The sequence below is a fragment of the Protopterus annectens genome, chromosome 13.part0 (assembly GCF_019279795.1).
Source record: "Protopterus annectens isolate FY-2018-M chromosome 13.part0, PAN1.0, whole genome shotgun sequence".
Taxonomy (NCBI): Eukaryota; Metazoa; Chordata; order Ceratodontiformes; family Protopteridae; genus Protopterus; species Protopterus annectens.
In genome coordinates, this window is record NC_056747.1 from 1,290,513,958 (window position 1) to 1,290,527,489 (window position 13,532).

Consider the following 13,532-nt stretch of genomic DNA (forward strand, 5'->3'; position numbering starts at 1 on the left):
AACAGTCACCAAGGCCATTGACGAGGGGAAGGTGGTCCACACAGCCTTCCTGGACCTTGCAAAAGCCTTCGATACAATACCCCACTCAGGCATTATAGATAAGCTCACCAGCTTAAATATAAACCCCTATGTCACTAGATGGATTGCAAACTGGCTCAAGGACAGAACCCACATGGTTAGAATTGCTGGAGCCATGTCAGACTCCAAACCAGTCACAAGTGGTGTCCCACAAGGCTCAGTCCTGGGACCTCTCTTGTTCGGTATATATTTCTCGGAGGTACAGGCCAACACAGAAGGGCTGTGGCTGACCAAGTTTGCAGATGACTGCAAACTGGGCGCCATAATCGACTCTCCAGCCAACACAAGCATCTTCCAAAAGGGTCTCATAGAAACAGACAACGGGTGCCAGAGCCATGGCCTCAAGCTAAATGCCAAAAAGTGTATAGTCATCCCCTTTGGCAAAAACAAAGTGCCCACAAATTACCACATAGGTGGTAATCCATTAAGTACAGAAGAAGTAATTAGGGACCTGGGGACCCAAGTTGATAGCAATCTGTCATTTGACAACCACGTGGCCAAAGTGGTTAGAAAAACATTTTATATAGCCCACCTAATCATGAAGGGATTCACATCTAGATCAGGGGAGGTCATCGTGCCTCTTTACTCATCCCTCATCAGGCCCATAATTGAGTACAATGCCCCTTTTGGGATGTACCTTACCAGACACCTGCAGCAACTGGAAAGACCCCAAAAGTACCTCACCAAGAGGATCAAAGGGCTCAAACAGATGTCATATGCTGCCCGGTTAAAGAAACTCCAGCTGTACTTAGTGGCAAACCACCTGTTCAGAGGCGATCTGTGCCTGATGTATAAAGCCATGTCCAACCCGGAATTAATGGACATGCTGCACTTCAGAAAATCCAAATCCCATCGAGCTACGCGCTCGAGAGACTTGAACCTCAGCACTGAAATAAATAGGACATGCTGGAGGGACAGATTCATAACCCAGAGGCTCCCTTCCCTCTGGAATAAAATCCCAGTCCAGGTTAGGCAGAGTCCCTCATTGACTCTCTTCAAGAGGAATCTTGAGTGGATGGGAGATCGTAGGTTTACCCCGGGTATCACTTCTGTGTCACTGTTAGATAGAGGCACAGTATACTAACCTCGAAAAAGGGCATAGCAAAATAAATTTAAAATGGGTGGCGAAAGCCAAACACATTCTGGCTAGGCTTATAAATGCCCTAGGGCAGATAGCCTAGTATGAACCTATGAACCTATAATGAATAAATCATGCCTGTTCATCTTGGCAAACCTATTTCTTTATTTTCAGTAACTAGTGTACTGTTATCTACCATCTAGCCTAACTTAGTGTATCACCCGTAATATATCCTCAATAATTCTTCAGAGTTTACTGCAGAGGCCTCCCTGTAACTTTTCAGTACTACAACAAGCCTTCGTCCTCCACACTCTGGTGATGCGACTTAGCAGTTCTGCTCAAACCCCATCTGTGGCCAGGCTGACCGCATGTGTTCTAAGGTAGGGTACCAACTACTTTATGCTGAGTGTTCACTGTTCTGTCAATTGATACTACAACCTGTGAGAGATGTAAATATTTAAGAAACATGGAAGCAAGCTTATGACATTAGCCCATTATCAGTAAGCACCATTCCTCCACAACGCATCACTAATAACATAACATTTGCTGCAGCTGGAAAGAAAATGTTGCCAAAGCATACACTAAGTGACTCCAGTCTCCTGCGCAAGGCAACATGTACTAATTCTGCACTCATACATACTGCAGAGTCACAAAGCTCATCCAGGATTCTCCAGGAGACCCAGCTTAAACCCATAAGGGCCACTTAGTTTGCTTCCATAAATGGACATGTTTTAATCAGAGGTCAGTCTATAGTTAGATATGCAGGCTCCATACTCACCGTGCTGGACACGAATAGGGTGACTGTAACCTCCTTGTCTGCTGCCAGGATCCAGAAAGTCACAAGGGACATAAGGTCTCTTAAACAGACAAAATATAATAATGACCACATTAGGGTGAGTGATCTGTGATACTCCACCCAGAGGGACATGCAGAGAAATATGAAAAAACCTTCTGTCTGTGAGTTAGAGTTAAGAAAGATACTGGTTTTGAGTAATATCTTGCATTCACTAGATACTAAGACAAGGTAATTGGGTTTAACAATTGGCTAAATTCTTGGTATCATTCTACGTAAGTCCAGCATATCTCGGCCTCGAATGAGATGGTAGATGAGCCATCCTGTTTTGCTAGGGATGGCTAACACCTTACCATGCCATCTGCATACATTTTCCACCCACACAGTGCCTTTTTAGACAGAGTCTCCTTGCTGGACATTCCTGCATAGCAAACTCAAATTCAGACAACAGCCTGGTGGTGCTACTGAGTAATAGGAATTTAAATAGCAAGGTTCCAGAACTTGAGGCCCTCCTGCAACTCAAACACATTCAGATTTGAGTAAGTTACTAAGGCATGGTTTCATTGCAGTAAGAGAACTCCCTCTAGACCAGGGCTTAGCACCTATCAAGCCTTCCAGCCTTTGGGTAACTGTAGGCGAGTATCTATAGTTGTCAGAAATACTATTACCTCACATCAAATTACCCATGACCCTCAAGTGGAGCTCCTGGAGTTTCAAGTCACCCTTAGCAAATTCAGCTACTGCTTCACTGCTAGCTACAGATCCCCATCAACTTCCATTAAAGATCATGGAAATTACCTTAATACCATTAAGAGGAGAAATATCAAACCAAATACCTTCGTGTTTAGGGGGTTTCAATTACCCAGGCATCTGTCAGCACACTCACACTTCTACAAATGGGTTTGCTCAGCATTTTCTAGACTTTGACAATACCAGTGGACTGAAGCCGATTACAGAACTACTCTCTGCAGACTCTAATATCCTTTACTTGGCCCTTATTACCCCATCCCTCATCCTTGGTACAGTTTGACCACAAATTGGTCATCTTCTCTGTTAGGCCTAGTGGTGTGACCCCACCAACAAATGAGACAGTCTTTTGGGACCTGTCTAGATCAAACGTACCCCAGCTTGTAGAAGAACCATGAAAAATTCCAATCCTCTGCAATTTGACAGAAATGCAAGGGCTGATACAGTCACGTCTGTTACCAACTCCTAAACAGTTATGCAGAAAAGTCTGTACAATGATAAACTGGTGAATATAGCTCTCTGGGGGAATTCCAGTATCGATAAATTGTAACAAAGGAAGGAAAACAATTAAATGTTGTAACAAATCCCATCTCCCTACCGCAAGACCACACTGAAACATGCCAGCAAGGAACGTAAGTGCGCTATTAGGAAATGGAAAGCAGAGTATGAAGTTATGGTCACTACATGTACCAAAATAAACTCTCATCAGCTGTTAGGCGGCATAATTGGCACTTCAGGGGATTGTGCTGACCAGTTCCCTGCAAGTCACTTGTTCACTTATTGTTAGCTGGGTGGCAGTATTGCTAGTCATTTAAGCACTCACAGTCTCATTGACGAATGCTTAAATGATCTGCTTGCAGTGTGTGTGTGTGTGTGTGTGTGTGTGTGTGTGTGTGTGTGTGTGTGTGTGTGTGTGCGTGTGCGTGTGCGTGTGTGTGTGAGTGCGTGTGTGTGAGTGTGTGTGTGAGAGTGTGTGTGTGAGAGAGTGTGTGTGAGAGAGTGTGTGAGAGAGTGTGTGTGAGAGAGTGTGTGTGAGAGAGTGTGTGTGAGAGAGTGTGTGTGAGAGAGTGTGTGTGAGAGAGTGTGTGTGTGAGAGAGTGTGTGTGTGAGTGAGTGAGTGTGTGTTTATGCTAGCTCCTTGCTACAGTTCCTGAAGAGATAAAATAGCTGTTGCTTTTTATTGGTCCTCACATCTGAACCGTGGACAGCTTTATTTAGTTAGTTATTCCTACCTCTCAACTTTGTTTGGGGGGGATTGTCAGTCTATGAATTGCTAAAGTGGTAGCTGACCTAGAAACATCTCTGTAGATTCTATAACAACATATAATAAACAGGAAAACAGAAGTCACTATGTATCCTCAATTAGAGAGAGAGAGCGAGAGAAAGTGTATCACACAGCTGAATTATATTTGAGTTTCTTTCAAGATACTGCTTAGAATGTGTGTCGTTGTAGTAAGCAGAAACTTTTTGTGGGACAGAGCAGGCACTACACGTGAGACAGAGCGACCGTTTTTATTGAGACACTTCTAGGCTAATGACCACAAGGGCCTTTTTAAGCCTAGCCATGCATCCCAAATCTCTGACAAGTTCTGATACCCTTGATAAGTCTAAGCATGGGCCTGGGAGATTAACCATTTACAGGTTACCTGTGTTGATTAGAGACATACCTGCCAAACCAGGGATGAATTTCTGGTTTCCCATCCAGTTGTCCAAGTTGCACTTGAATTGCGTTTGAGAGGAACTTTGCTTCACATGGATGGGAAGCTTGTTCCATAGATGGGGTAGTCTCTGGGATACATACCTATCTCTCCACCAGGTCCTGTTTATATCACAGGCAATATTTAAGTCTTTAGAACAGATAATTCTGATGGTGTTTGTTTTGTGGATATGCAGGAGGTCCATCAGAGTTGGGTCTGACAATGCCCTGTATGCCAGGCATAGATCTCCCCTCAAAAGCCTGCAGGAGACAGAATACAGGGATAGGGCCTTGAGGCAGTATGCACAGGACATGTTACTTATGCCTTGTATTCTTTTAGTGAGGAACCTCTGTGGACATTCCAACTGTTGGATATGCCTGATTAGGTACATACCAAAGGGGGCATTGTACTCAGTGATAGGGCTGATGAATGTCAAATACAGTGGAACAATGACTTCCTTGGACTTAAATGTCATACCTTTGTTTATAAGTTGAGCAGCATAGAATGATTTCCTCACCACTGTAGATACGTGATGATTAAATGCTAGATTACTATCTATGTATGTCCCTAAGTCCCTGACTACTGGGTCAACACTAAGGGGTGTGTTCATAGGTAGCTACTAGGCTATTGGCTCTAGGGCCTTTACAAGCCTAGCCAAAAAGGTACCCTGGCTTTCGCCACCCAAGAAAATTATTTTCCTGTGCCCCTGTTAAGCAGAACCACAGAAGTGATCCCCGGGGTGAATTTCCTATTACCCATCCAATCATCAAGATTTTTCTTGAAGAGTGCTAATGAGGAGCTCTGTTTGACATAGATAGGTAGTCTGTTCCAGAGTATGGGAAGTCTCTGGGACAGGAATCTATCCCTCCAGCATGTTCTGTTTATTGTGGTGACAAGGTTTAGGTCCCTAGAGCATGTAGCTCAGAGGGATTGGGATTTCTTTAAGTGGAGCATGTCCAACAGCTCTGGGTTTGACATAGCTTTGTATGTTAGGCAGAGATCGCCTCTGAGTAGGCGATATGCGACGGAGTAAAGCTGGAGTTTTTTGAGACCGTATGCATAAGGCATATGTTTGAGGCCAGTAATCCTCTTTGTGAGGTGTTTTTGTGGCCTTTCCAGTTGTTGTAAATGGCTTGTGAGGTACATACCAAAAGGGGCGTTGTACTCTGTAATGGGTCTAATGAGTGATGTGTAGAGGAGAACAATGACCTCTTTCTTTCTAGATGAGAAACCTTGTGTGTTGTCAGTATGATAGTTACCAGGGATGGATGATTTCCTAAAGAATACTATTATGCATTTCTTAGCATTTAGTTTTAGTCCATGGCTCTGACACCAGTTGTTTTTCTCTGTCAGCCCCTCCTGGAAAACTGTTGTGTCAGTGTGAGATTCAATGACAGCTCCTAATTTGCAATCATCTGCAAATTTAGTCACCCAGAGACCACTGACATTGGCCTTGACTTCTGAGAAGTAAATGACAAAAAGGAGCGTTCCAAGGACTGATCCCTGAGGGACTCCACTTATGACTGGCGTCTTTGTGGAGGTGGACTCCCGGTTCTAGCTTCCTGGGTCCTGTCTGTGAGCCAGCTGGCTATCCACTGGGTGACATATGGGTTTGTACCTAACCTCTTGAGTTTGTCAACAATACCTGAGTGGGGTATTATGTCAAATGGCTTGGCCAGCTCAAGGTAGGCAGTATGAATGATTTTGCCCTCATCCATTGCTTTGGTGACCTTCTCAAAGAAGTCCACCAGGTTGAATAGGCATGATCTGCTCTTGACGAAACCAAACTGAATTGGGTCCAGAGTTGGAGGTTTACTATATCTCTATTGATCATGACTTGGAATTTTGGATACTTTACTGGAGAAAGATCTGTAGTCTATGAGATCTCATTTTGTGACCCCCATCTGCTGATGTCATGAGCCTGTTTCTTGAACTCAGTTGACCTCCATTGTGTAAAGTTAGCACTGAGACATTTTTCTTTCTTTTTTTTTCTTTTTCTGTTTAAATAGATAATCTAATTCCACTGAAATCTAAACATCAACTGCTAGGATGGCTGAGATTAGTTACCCACAGTTTCTGTGTGCACATAACCTAATGTAATTTGTTCCTCAAGTCAACAGGTTACTGCATAAGGACAGCTTATTTACAAGGCATAAACCCCTGACTGTGTCAGATGACCTGTCTTCTGCTAGCAGCATGAGTAGGAGTGGGCAGTCAATGCTCACAGCAGGAGGATGAAATCATGAGGTTATCTCTACTGCAGACCCCAACTAGCAGTCTGTAGTACAGTCAGTAGTAGCTGTTTGGTCAGCCACAGATAAGACATGGTAGAGAGCTGGTAGTTTGTGGTACAGCCGGTAGTAGTTGGGTCAGCCACAAATAAGACACAGTAGTGAGCTGGTAGTTTGTGGTACAGCCGGTAGTAGTTGGGTCAGCCACAAATAAGACACGGTAGTGAGCTGGTAGTTTGTGGTATAGCTGGTAGTAGTTGGGTCAGCCAAAAATAAGACACTGTAGTGAGCTGGTAGTTTGTGGTACAGACAGTAGTAGTCGTAGTAGTCGAGTCAGCCAGAGATAAGACACGGTAGTGAGCTGGCAGTTTGTGGTACAGCCGGTAGTAGTTGGGTCAGGTTTCTCATGCAGATAGCATAGGGTAGTGATACTGGGAGTCTGTGGAGACATGTAGGTGGACAAGGCTTTTGTGTAGCATCAAATATGAAGGCTTAGATCAGGGTATGGGAGGGGGCAGGTTGTATAATTTAGTGGGCTGGCCTATTCCCCAGGTCGTGGCTGTTGCATTTGGGGAATGCATGGGTTATAGGGCTCTTGCCTTGCCCGGAGAATGAATAGTCCTAGCTCTTGAACAAGACCATCAAGAACTAGGAAGAAAGTCATTGGCCTGGCTTGTACAGCTGAAAAAAACTGTAAAAACTGCAAAAAAACCCAGGCAAGCTAGAGTTTTCACTATGTAATACCTTAAACCTGCTGTAGTGGAGCCCAGGCCCATGGGATATATGCAAATGACCCTTTAAAGACATCAAGTGTTCCAGCTACTTGGCTTCTGAATGTCCATGATGTCTTACTTTTTAAGTCTTTATAGTTGCATTCAGGCCATTAAAGCCAAACCCCACTAGCTGTGGACATGTACGGGTGACAGTGTTAAGGGTGCTGGACTCAGAAAAGCTCTAACGGGGTAAAAGACGTATGCATGAGCTGGAAGTACAACTTTTGGAATTTAAATTTCTCAAAATTTGAGTATCTGTATTCCTTAATGCTGACTTTTTATTACTTGTGGTTACATATATTCTCTGGACAGAAATTCGTTGTTTGTAGACAGTTATTCTACTAGTAATGTATCATACTGGTGAGTGTTTTTGTTATAGTAGACAATTTATTTTTTACTTTGTTTTTCTATCACTCATTCTACCATGTATGCCCCCCACCCTGTGCCCTCAGACTTATTCATTTCAGCTACCCTGGCTCTGTCCATAGCCTGCATCTGGTGGTTGTGGAGGTGATGGTGATGTTGGTGGGTAAACAGGAGTCTACTGGATATGAGATGGATGTGGGTGTAGTCACTTCTTCTCTGCCGGTTCAGTTTCAGTCCCCTCAGACCACAAAGATGGAACACACCCAATTACCCCCACCACCAGCATCACAGTAGGTAAGCCAGTCACCAGTCACGTGTTCACACCATCTGGTATTTGGGTGCTGTAATCTAACCCAGGTCACTGTGACCTGTAGTCAGGGCTGTATTCCCTCTGTGTAATACAGATGGGTTAACAAGAACATTAAGGAAAGGTTTATATACATATATATATATATATATATATATATATATATATATATATATATAAAATATGGGATCCGTACGAATCGCCGAACGGCAACATAACCGAAACAGAGTCGGCCGGGCATACTTGCGCGAAAGTGCTTTTCACATAAAGGCACTTTCGGCGTATGTTTGTTATGAGATCGCACTACAGTGGGGATAGGGAAAATTCTTTTCCCCATTGTAGTGCACCGGAGTGAGAATATTTAAGTAGGGGTGTGGGGGTGCAGGGGCTTGCCCCCCTGCAAAAATGTAAAAGTAACATTTTACTTTTTTTTTAAACACACTTTAACGAAAGCGCTTTTTTGGTGAAAGCACTTTCGTTAAAGTGTGTTCGGTGATTGTGGATTTGGACTATTGAACTTTCGTTCAATAGTCCTAGATCCGTATATATATATATATATATATATATATATATATATATATATATATATGTGTGTGTATAAAAACCCAGTATGCAGTTATGTTGTTGTTGCCAGTTTAGACAGGAAAGTATGGGTATAAATAGTAATTTCTGTCTGTTAATTCTGTGTGTTTTGTGACTAATGTAGACATCATCATCATTTTCATTTTCAAATAATTAAATTCCAATCATAGAACTGAAAGGTAATACTAAACAACTAAGTAATGACCCTCCTCTGTGATTCAAGGACATCTAAGTATGCCCTTTGTTTTAGGTCAAATGGAGCCCAGTACATCATACATTTTTACAAAAGCATTAGCTTCCTTTAAAAGAATTAACCATACTGATGTTTAGCTTAAGTGTTCTTAATTGGACGTTGGTCTTCTTAAAGTATATCTTTATTTATTTATTTATTTATTTACATTTGTTGACCGGGAGTGTCCGACTGGACGTAGGTCCATTTTCAGCAGAGGCCCAGGGAGAAAAGCTCCACAGTTAAAATAAACAGACAGTAGTTACATTGGATTACATAGCGGTTAACAATTTAACATAGCAATTACTTACAAACATATTTACAAATGAAGAACATAGTACATCAGTAGACAACTAGAATCTTTATCTGCAAAGTACATAACAGACATTAACAAATATTACAATGAGAAGTTCCTGCTGTGTAATAAGTACTAGGCTTATGAGCATCTGAGCTTGCTATAATCAACGTAGTTAGTGGGGTAGAAAGAAAGGTAGTGGTTGGATGGGGTGGGTGATATTAGAGTGGGAGTTGCGAGGGCATAGCCAGCATGTTTTTAGGTATGCTTTTAGTAAAGTTTTGAAGTGGGTGCATGATGGTAAGGAGGTAATTGTGGGTGGGAGGGAGTTCCATAATTTGGCTGTGGCGCAAGAGAATAGTGCTTCACCAGCAGAGTTATTGGCTTTAGTGATCTGCAAATGATTTGTGTTGCTGGATCTTAGTGGTCTGGTGGTGCGATAGGGTTGGAGTAGATTCTGGAGGGATGGGACATTTAGTGGATGGTTTACTAGTTTGTGGGCGAGTGATAGTTGATACCATTGAAGGAGGTGAGGGAGTTCAAGCCAGCCCAGTTCAGCAAGTGAGAGACAGTGGTGACTACGGTAGGATGCCCCTGTGGCGAATTTGGTGATTTTGTTGTAGCAGGTCTCTAGCTTGTTTAGATCGCATTGCCTTAGGTTGGTATATATTGGAGAGGCATACAGTAGGGTGGAGATAAGGTGGGAATTTGCTATTGAAATCTTTGCTGCTTTGGTGAGAAGTTGCTTATTTCTGTATAACGCTCCAAGTTTTTTTGTGGACTTTTTTATGGTCATTGATATGTGAATGTAAAATTTTAGTTTATTGTCTATTTCCACTCCTAGCAATTTGGTGTGTTCAGTTGGGTATATAGTGGTGTTGTCTTTTGCTGTGATGTTAAAGTGAAAGTTGTTTTGAGTATGTTTGGTGAGTTGGAAGATGAGTAGTTTAGTTTTGTTTGGGTTGAGTATTAACTGGGCATCGGATAACCACATTTCAACAGAGGAAAATGCTTCCTGTGTGAATTTTTGCAATTTGGGTAGGGACTGGGCTGAGCAGATGATGGTTGAGTCATCTGCGTATTGTATGAGTGTGCCATGTTTGGTGGATTATTGGTGAAAACAGAGAAGATAGGGCTCCAAGGATGGATCCAGTTGGTGACTGATTGAGAGAAGGATAGGTTATTGAGGACAGAGATGAGTTGTTTGTGTGGGACCATGTCAAATGCTTTAGATAGGTCTAGGAAAGTAGCAGAGGAGAGATAGCCATTGTTTTTATGCTGAAGGATAGTGTTAGTAAAGGAGAGTAAGGCAGTGGTGGTGCTATGGTTTGGTCGGAAACCATGCTGAGTATTGGAAAGGAGGTTGTTAGTAAGGAGGTAGTCTGAGACCTGAGAATGTATGCATCTCTCTAGTATTTTGGAGAGTGGAGAGAGAATAGCTATGGGGTAATTGGTTAGTTCTGTGGAGGGCCGCCTTGTGGAGGGGAATTATATGTGATACTTTCCACAGTGTGGGAACGTAACTTTCTGACAGAGATCGGTTAATCAAGATGGATACTGGGTAGACCAGAGCATCAGCTGCGATTTGTAGGTATTCACCTGGGAGGTTGTCTGCTGCTAATTTGGTGGGCTTAAGTTTAGTTAAGAGTTTTTTTATGTTGGAGGTAGGTACAGGAGAAAAAGAGAAGGCAGTGGGGAGATTACTAGTTGAAGGTGTGGGTTGGAGGGGAGGGGGGTTGTGTTGTTTAGCTAGTGATAGTATGGTTTGTGTGAAGTGTGTGTTGAATGAGGTAGCAATATTTCTGGAGGAGTGGGAGATGTTAGAAGGGGGGGTACTGACTTTACCTGGGTGGAGGATGGAGTTTATCAGAATTGTTTGGTACTGTGTTGGGAGGAGTCTAGGGCAGACTGGTAGTATTGGAATTTGTCCTGTTTTATTAGCTTTTTAACTCTATTGCATAGTTCTAGGAATTTCTGTCTAGTTGAGGGGGTTTTGGTTTTGCGCCAGTGCTCCCAGGCTTTATCCCTGTTTTTCATTTCTGACTTACTGGTTTTCTGTAGCCATGGGGAGGGTTGTGCTTTTGTTCTGGAAAGTCTTATGGGGGCATGGTAATTAAGGATGCGCAGGAAGGTAGTATTAAAAAATTTAACTGCGTCATCAAGACTGAGGTACTTTAGGGGATGCCAGTTACATTCTTTGAGGGATGACATAAATGTGAGTGGGTTAAAGTTTAGTTTTTTACGTATTGTGGATGACAGGTTTAGCTTGGTATAGGTATTTTTTTAGAAGGAATGTTGGGGAGTGATCACTGAGGCTATCTGATAAGCAGCCTGTTATATATGACTGGGGGCTCTTACTGACTAGTATCCAATCCAGGGTAGTGTGCTTGCTGGAGTTTTTATTTATCCTGGTTGGAGACTGGACTAGTTGGGTGAAGCCATGAAGGTTTACATGATGGATTGGATGGTTGCCAGAACAGGATTGTCAGTCAATATTGAAATCACCTAAAATGATAGTTTCTTGGGGGAGATGGTGGGTAGACCAGCTGAGGAGGTTTTCTAGTGGAGGGATGTTTTGGCTAGGTGGGAAATAGCATCCAATTATGTTGATGGTTTTGTTTTGGTTTATTTTGAGGTTGGTATATATTATTTCTTCATTGCCTATTTGTGGAGCTGATGATTTTAAGATCTGGATGTTTAGATGCTGTTTAAATATTATAGCTACACCGCCTCCTTTCTTGTTTAGCCGGTCTACTCTTAGTATGCCATAACCTGTGGGGAGTATTTCTTCACTGGTAATGTGAGGTTTTAGCCAGGTTTCTGTCAGGATGACTATATCTGGGGAGTACAAGTCTATGGTGGCATGGAGTTCATGGACTTTGTTGGATATACTTCTAATATTTTGGCTTAGTAGAAGGAAGTCACTTGGCTTTCTATTGGCTGTGATATGGGAGAGGTTGTGGTTTCTAGTCTGATTATGAGGATTGGGGTTGGAGGTGGTAGGGCTAGGGTTGGGGTGGATGTCTCCACTTAGGGCTAGTTTTGATATGCATGAGGTTATTCGTTTTCTCAGTTTTTTAATGTGTTTGTTTATTAGGGAAACTTTATGATTGTGCTCTGTGGGTAATAGGTATGGTGGGAGGGTTATTATGTTAAGTTGCAGGGATGCTTTATGTTTGAGTAATATTGTTTGTAGAATATGCGGGGGGTGCATAGGGATGGTTCTTGCGTTGGTGGGAGGGGAGCTGAGTGAGGGTGAGACATGAGTGGTGGTGTGAATAGTAGTACAGTGGTAGTGGTAGAGTGGTGAATGATGGAGCTTTGGTAGGATGTAAGATATGCAAGGAGAGTGCATGCAGTGAGCATAGGTAAGGTATGCCTGTACATGTTAGTTGAGGAGGTGTGATAGTGGGAAAATGGAGGAGGTAGTGTTGGGGTTAGCGCTGTGGTTGGCTATTGGAAAGATGGGAGGGGTTTGTGAGTGTAATAAAGGTAGGACCACTGGGGGCTGGAGTGAATAGGGGGCAGGGTGGGGAGCGAAGCGGGTAGAGACCTATGAGGGGGCTGGAAACGATCAGGTAACAGAGTAAACTGATAAATGAACATATGATAGTGACAAAGGGTGGTTGTAGTTTTAAAATGGTGCCTGCCACAGGTGGTATTTATTAACTTTGGGACTGGCTTAAAGTAATAAACAGGGAAGGGGGAGGGGAGGACAAGGGTGTGAGCAGGCAGTTCTTTTGTACTGCTGCTAATGAGCCAAAGCAAAGACAAGTTTGTGTTTAAGAAACAATCAGAATTGACCAAGGACTGCTCTGAAACTGTAAGTAATTTCTTAACCATTTCTCAGGTGGAAAAACGGGATAACCTTGTATCAGTAGGCTACTGTGGTCAGAGTTTAAATTAACAAACACACAGTATTGATCAGTTATGGATACTGTTTGCTAACAGAAGGTTACTTACCTGGCAGGGGAGATACCATGATCAAGAAGGTGGTTTTCCCAGGGTGATGCTCATTCATTGCACACCGAATGGGTTGACCCCTGTGATGTCCTCAAATGCAGGATACTCAACCGCATAATTTATGGTTTATAAATTTATAATTTATGCATAATTATAAAAAGTAAAATAAATAAATAAATAAATAAAATGGCTGCAGCTCTAAAGAAGGCATTATGTCTTCTTCACAGCATGTGCAAATCAGGAAGTGCATACGGCCTTCATGGTTGTCTTCACTATATACACCTGAGTCAAAAATCTATATGTAAACACTGTCCCAAAGAGTAGGACAAGTCAGAGCTAGCTAGGTATTCTGACATCCTGTACTGTTCTTCAGTGCACACTTCCCCCAGACTT

At 42.7% G+C, this 13,532-nt stretch overlaps 1 protein-coding gene and 1 pseudogene across 4 annotated transcripts in view; both read left to right on the top strand.

The window, feature by feature from the left end:
• SNX11 (sorting nexin 11) overlaps positions 1-13,532 on the top strand; it is a 518,381-nt gene that overhangs the window by 448,244 nt on the left and 56,605 nt on the right. The gene's annotated exons all lie outside the window — the stretch shown is intronic.
• On the top strand, positions 13,132-13,285 carry LOC122788523 (annotated as a pseudogene).